Source organism: Triturus cristatus, chromosome 7 (genome assembly GCF_964204655.1).
Source record: "Triturus cristatus chromosome 7, aTriCri1.1, whole genome shotgun sequence".
Lineage (NCBI taxonomy): Eukaryota > Metazoa > Chordata > Amphibia > Caudata > Salamandridae > Triturus > Triturus cristatus.
In genome coordinates this window covers 270,561,096-270,567,397 of record NC_140590.1, presented here as the reverse complement: position 1 = coordinate 270,567,397, position 6,302 = coordinate 270,561,096, and the positions used below count along the sequence as shown (strand labels likewise).

The 6,302-nt window shown below is 44.8% G+C and overlaps 1 long non-coding RNA gene across 1 annotated transcript; it reads left to right on the top strand.

Annotated features, from left to right (window-relative positions):
- Positions 1-3,115: 3,115 nt before the first annotated feature.
- Positions 3,116-4,075, top strand: LOC146809387 (uncharacterized). The gene is made up of 4 exons (XR_014965546.1): positions 3,116-3,219; positions 3,302-3,386; positions 3,485-3,558; positions 3,702-4,075. It is a non-coding gene; the product is annotated as an uncharacterized LOC146809387 (long non-coding RNA).
- Positions 4,076-6,302: the final 2,227 nt, after the last annotated feature.

The window sequence follows — 6,302 nt, the reverse complement described above, 5'->3', positions numbered from 1 at the left end:
GAAGCGCTGCTGCTGCTTTTGTTACAGGGGGATAATATTGTAGGGGGGTGCTAGTGTGAAGCACTGCTTCTGCTTTTGTTGCAGGGGGATAATATTGTAGGGGGGTGCTAGTGTGAAGCACTGCTGCTGCTTTTGTTACAGGGGGATAATATTGTAGGGGGGTGCTAGTGTGAAGCACTGCTTCTGCTTTTGTTACAGGGGGATAATATTGTAGGGGGGCTGCTAGTGTGAAGCGCTGCTGCTGCTTTTGTTACAGGGGGATAATGTTGTATGGGGGTGTTAGTGTGAAGCACTGCTGCTGCTTTTGTTACAGGGGTATAATGTTGTAGGGGGTGCTAGTGTGAAGCGCTGCTGCTGCTTTTGTTACAGGGGGATAATATTGTAGGGGTGCTAGTGTGAAGCACTGCTGCTGCTTTTGTTACAGGGGGATAATGTTGTAGGGGGGTGCTAGTGTGAAGCGCTGCTGCTGCTTTTGTTACAGGGGGATAATATTGTAGGGGGGTGCTAGTGTGAAGCGCTGCTGCTGCTTTTGTTACAGGGGGATAATATTGTAGGGGGGTGCTAGTGTGAAGCGCTGCTGCTGCTTTTGTTACAGGGGGATAATATTGTAGGGGGGTGCTAGTGTGAAGCGCTGCTGCTGCTTTTGTTACAGGGGGATAATGTTGTAGGGGGGTGCTAGTGTGAAGCACTGGGATCCGGCGTGATATCACCACTAGGCCGGTACCCCTACAGTATTGGGCCTACCCCTGATCTCAGTAACAACATTTTTTGATTTCATTGGAGACACAGTGTAGCTTCATCTGTGGTCAAGACGGGAGGGGGATGTAGGGTCTAGGCCCACGGGGGAGTGGACTCCTCTGCTGCGGGTCTTCATCAGGACAGGAGAAGGGGGCCTGGAAAACAACCATATAATCATTGGGGGCCTCAGTCAAAAGGGGAGACACTAAGTAGTCAAAGCTATTGGAGAACATAGAATGCTCCAGCATGAATGCCAATAGGTCATGATCATGCTTCAAAAATGATAAACAGTGCTTACCCGAAAATGTGTGTGCTAAGAATCAGTTCCAGAGTGTACTCAGTTTAACTCCTGTGACAAGTCACACAGCGTAACTAAAAGGTAAGTGAATAGAACAAAAACTGACATTTAGACAGAATACAAGTGTGTGCACAAAAAGGAATTAAAAAAGGGGGGGCTGCAGTCTACTCACCCGCTGTAGTGGCGTGGGCACTATGATCGATGGTGCTTAGATCGATGGCTCTAATTAAGTGCTGCCATTATGGAGTTCCAATAATCTGTAACAATACAGGAGGAGTCAGTTGGATGCATGGTTATCCGCTATTAGCGTTGTGCTCCGAGGCCGGGGTGTCAATTTACCTTGGGAATCTTTTGAGAGTTGCGCCGCGTCCGTCGTCATCTCGTCAAAGTGCGAGGCTGACGCGTGATCAGTCGTGGATAAGTAGACGAGCCTGCACGTGTCCGACATGCTTAGGCGGATGCGGCCCAGTTAGAATGGTTTTATAAAAATGAAAACAGACTGGGCACGGGATCCGTAGTGAAAGACAGACCGGCAGTGTTTAATTGTCAAAAACCTACGGGGGTCTCGGAAGTTTGTCCTATTCCCGGAAGGCATTTATTAAAAGCAATATGTATATATAAAATAAACACAAATACATGAAAGTGATACAATGGCATATAGTGAATACATTGCATTACATGATGTGAAATCCATTAAAAGACACACAGTGTGGAAGTTCACAGTATAAACAGATACAGTATAGCAAACTAGACAGCTTCTAGCCATTGTTCAAGGTAGAGATTTGCCTAATTGTCTCTTCATATTCATTCAACCCCTTTTGTACTGTGTCGAAGATGTGCATCCATTTGCACTCCCGAGTACTCAAAATGTTGGCAAAGTTGCCACCACGTGGATTGGTCTGGACCTTTTCAATCACCCGCCACCTCAGTCTCTCAGCCGAGTGTCCGAAGGTATTAAAGTGTTCCACAAGGGGTGCGCCTGGTACATTACACCTTATGCTGCTGCAGTGCTGCAGAATACGTGATTTGACATTCTGTACAGTCTGGCCAATGTATAAAAATTCACAAGGACAGGCTATGGCATAGATAACGCCAGCAGAGTTGCAGTTGGTATGCTGTCGCAGGGTATGGGTGTAATTATTATATGTACATTGCTTGACTTCCCTCTGCAATACCTGATGAAATAGGTACTGCAGAACCACCCATGCACGCTTTAAAAAAAGGAAGAAATGTGAGGGACTATGTGGTAAAATCACTTCTGCCGCCCAAATCCAGAGACACTCAAACTACACTATGGAACATCCCACCTGTTCAGGCGCACTATAAATGTGGTGTATGCAAAGCCTGCCCCCTTACAAGGGAAGTCAAACAATGTACATATAATAATTATACCCATACCCTGCGACAGCATACCAACTGCAACTCTGCTGGCGTTATCTATGCCATAGCCTGTCCTTGTGAATTTTTATACATTGGCCAGACTGTACAGAAAGTCAAATCACGTATTCTGCAGCACTGCAGCAGCATAAGGTGTAATGTACCAGGCGCACCCCTTGTGGAACACTTTAATACCTTCGGACACTCGGCTGAGAGACTGAGGTGGCGGGTGATTGAAAAGGTCCAGACCAATCCACGTGGTGGCAACTTTGCCAACATTTTGAGTACTCGGGAGTGCAAATGGATGCACATCTTCGACACAGTACAAAAGGGTTTAAATGAATATGAAGAGACAATTAGGCAAATCTCTACCTTGAACAATGGCTAGAAGCTGTCTAGTTTGCTATACTGTATCTGTTTATACTGTGAACTTCCACACTGTGTCTTTTAATGGATTTCACATCATGTAATGCAATGTTTTCACTATATGCCATTGTATCACTTTCATGTATTTGTGTTTATTTTATATATACATGTTGCTTTTAATAAATGCCTTCCGGGAATAGGACAAACTTCCGAGACCCCCGTAGGTTTTTGACAATTAAACACTGCCGGTCTGTCTTTCACTACGGATCCCGTGCCCAGTCTGTTTTCATTTTTATAAAACCATTCTAACTGGGACGCCTCCGCCTAAGCACGTCGGAAACGTGCAGGCTCGTCTACTTAACCACGACTGATCACGCGTCAGCCTCGCACTTTGACGAGATGACGACGGACGCGGCACAACTCTCAAAACGATTCCCAAGGTAAATTGACACCCCGGCATCGGAGCACTGCGCTAATAGCGGATAACCATGCATCCAACTGACTCCTCCTGTATTGTTACAGATTATTGGAACTCCATGATGGCAGCACTTAATTAGAGCCATCGATCTAAGCACCATCGATCATAGTGCCCACGCCACTACAGCGGGTGAGTAGACTGCAGCCCCCCCTTTTTTAATTCCTTTTTGTGCACACACTTGTATTCTGTCTAAATGTCAGTTTTTGTTCTATTCACTTACCTTTTAGTTACGCTGTGTGACTTGTCACAGGAGTTAAACCGAGTACACTCTGGAACTGGTTCTTACCACACACATTTTCGGGTAAGCACTGTTTATCATTTTTGAAGCATGATCATGACCTATTGGCATTCATGCTGGAGCATTCTATGTTCTCCAATAGCTTTGACTACTTAGTGTCTCCCCTTTTGACTGAGGCCCCCAATGATTATATGGTTGTTTTCCAGGCCCCCTTCTCCTGTCCTGAAGAAGACCCGCAGCAGAGGAGTCCACTTGCCCTTTTAAACTAGGGTCGAAATGTCGACAAATCCCCCCGTGGGCCTACACCCTACATCCCCCTCCCGTCTTGACCACAGATGAAGCTTCACTGTGCCTCCAATGAAATAAAAAAAAATTGTAACTGAGATCAGGGGTAGGCCGAATACTGCAGGGGTACCGGCCTAGTGGGGATATCACGCCGGATCCCATCTGTCCTAATGTTTTGAATTTTTCTTCGTTGAATTTATGATGATCTTTGCTTTCTTTTCCGTATCTTACACATGAGCACTTACTTTCACCTCTTTCTCTTGCCCAGAAAATGCCCATTAGAATAATAGTGTATGTTGCATTTCATGCTTTATATATACTGTTCATTCTATGAATTGAAATCATGATTGAATAAATCGATGTTTAAATTATATTCTGGGTGGCCTCTTTAAAACTGTGAGTTCTCGCTTGTTGAATGCGCCTTTGTGTTAATCGTTTTCGGTTGTATGAATTCATTTCATAGACATACCTCTGAGTAATACTGAGTATGGTTAGGATTGTCTAGGACCACTGTTTCCTTTACCGATGTTCCTTGCCTCCTGCAATTTCCAGGCTACAATAAAATGTCAAGATAACTCCGGTGATTAATGCTCCTCCTGGAGAGAGATCCGAGTTTTGTCTATTTGAGGTTTTGACTGTTCATAAATTAGCGCGTGTAACAAGAGGGAGAGAGAGGACTAGAAAGCTAGTCCATGTCCCTGAGGGATTTATATGTGATTAAACAAAGAAGACTAGCTTAAGTTGACCAAAGTGATGCAGTACTCAAAGTAGTTCTGTCACAGACACCTTGTAGGTGTATTCATGAAGCCCTCACCCACCAACCTAGTTGGTGGCATGCTTCATCATCGGGCCCACCCAGTGACACCTAGCATGTCCCCGGTGATCATAAATTAGCACAGAGGATTAATATGCCTGATGCAAAGAACGTGTACCATGCAGATCACTAAGTGCAAATAATTTAGATGGGTTTGTTGGTTACTGTTTTTTTGAGTCAACCTTCGGCTGCTTGCAGTTTATAAATTAAAATCCTAATTTAGAACAGTGAATGCACACTGCTAAGTATAGATTAGAGCACAGATTATTGTTGCAAATAGGGTTCATTTGGGTAGAAATCGATTCTTATTATGAAAGAGAACCCTCAACTATGGTGTTCCGATTTCAATTTTGAGTTTGTGCTTCTCTAGACCAAGCACTCTTAAAACTATACTGCCTACCAGTATGGATGACATGTCGCTCCTACATCTTGTAGTCCTCTGGTTTATGTAACATTTGTTATACACTGATTTAGACACATATGATTGATTGTCTTCGTGTAATATGTGTGTGATGCAAAGTGCTCTGACACCCTACACTGGTATGAGTGGCGCTATATAAGTAATTAAATGCATTTGAAAGAGAGTGGTTATGGAGCCTTGAGGGGCACTGTCATAGGGTGGTGTTGAGGAAATCCATGGTGGAGCTGGTCACCCCCTCCACCATGGTTAGTGGGGCACAAACAAACATTGTCGCACTGGGTGCCACCAGTGCTACAGCCAGCCCATATCAGGATCGGTCAGGATTCTGCCTCAACATAGACCTGGGATAGGGTGAGGTGAGGTTGGAAACTCTGGAAAACATGATCCATACTCCCACTGGTCGTAGCCAATTCTTACTTGTGGCTTCCCACTTCATCCAACTGGTCTTACTATATTCCCACCAGTGAAGCCTCCTGCGCCGCTCCCCGCCTACCCAGAACTAGTGCAAGCATGTACTCAAGGCCAGTATTTCTCTCACTCTCCTCTCCACCCATCCCGTGGTTGCTACATCGTGTTCACGTTCCTTATTCGCGTAGGGGTATCAGCTACAGTATGGATTTCAGCAGGAACCTGACAGACACTGAACCCAAAGGGGGCTGAAGCGCTCAGTGTGGGTGACATGGGCCAGCCATGCTCCTCCACTACACTGGGCATGGCCTTTAGCAACTGAAGGTCATTCATCTTTCCGGGTGGTGGTGTTCAGCCCAAGGGAGGGCCCCGCTCCATGCGAGTTACCATTAATGTGAGGTCTGACCTCAGCACCCTTCCACACTCAGGTTGAGGTCAAGTCCAGTACATTGAGGGAGTTATGGTTTCCTTGCTCACAATGAGTGGCAAACTACACAACCTAATCTAATATTTAAAATGTAAAATCTAATAAATATTTAAAATGTCTGTACACCCTCCGTTTCTCCACTCCATGCATCGCCACTGCCACCAATTTACATTGAAAGTCAAAAGATTCAAAGGTTCAGAATGATTTGCTCTGATTCTTGTGCATGCAAGTTTGTATGAAGAATGTCTTTTTGATGACGCAACATTCTAAGACAAGAAAACCAACAGATTCCTACAGAGTTGAAAAATTGTTTAATTGCTTTCATGAAAAGATAGTGTGGTTATTCCATACCGCTCTCGGTCTCCGGCATATTCCACACGATACATCTTAAATAATCTCTGATCCACATGAACCATTCAACGTTGTCAGACTGACAACTTAAACCTTACACA